This window comes from Salvelinus sp. IW2-2015, linkage group LG1, assembly GCF_002910315.2.
Source record: "Salvelinus sp. IW2-2015 linkage group LG1, ASM291031v2, whole genome shotgun sequence".
NCBI lineage: Eukaryota > Metazoa > Chordata > Actinopteri > Salmoniformes > Salmonidae > Salvelinus > Salvelinus sp. IW2-2015.
The window spans coordinates 94,975-95,777 of record NC_036838.1 but is presented as its reverse complement, the minus strand read 5'-3'; positions in this window follow the sequence as shown (position 1 = coordinate 95,777).

Genomic DNA, 803 nt, shown 5'->3' with positions numbered 1-803 from the left:
GTGTCTCCCCCTTTGAAGAGGGGGATGATCGCGGCAGCTTTCCAAACTTTAGGGATCTCAGACGATACGAAAGAGAGGTTTAACAGGCGAGTAATAGGGGTTGCAACAATTGCGGCGGATATTTTTAGAAAGACAGGGTCCAGATTGTTTAGCCCAGCTGATTTGTAGGGGTCTGGATTTTGCAGCTCTTTCAGAACATCAGCTATCTGGATTTGGGTTAAGGGGAAGTGGGGGAGGCTTGGGCAAGTTGCTGTGGGGGGTGCAGAGCTGTTGGCCAGGGTAGTGGTAGCCAGGTGGAGAGCATGGCCAGCCGTAGAAAAAATCTAATTGAAATTCTCAATTATTGTAGATTTATCGGTGGTGACAGTGTTTCCTAGCCTCAGTGCAGTGTGCAGTGGGCAGCTGGGAGGAGGTGCTCTTATTCTCCATGGACTTTACAGTGCAAAGGTTAGGGTGGTTCCACATCTACATAGGGGGTTGGTTTGTCAGGCCATGTTTGGTGGCGAATTATAAGGTCGTTGGTCACAGCATAGAAATAAACATTGTTATATAACATTTTCGCTGCGGCAGGTAGCCTAGTGGTTAGKGCTTTGGACTAGTAACCGAAAGTTTGCAAGATCGAATCCCCAAGCTGACAAGGTACAAAAATCTGTCGTTCTGCCCKTGAACCAAGGCAGTTAACCCACTGTTCCTAGGCCGTCATTGAAAATCAGAATTTGTTCTTCACTGACTTGCCTAGTTAAATAAAGGTAAAATATTTAATTATATGGGTCACAGTGCAAGGGTTATGGCGGTTCCACATT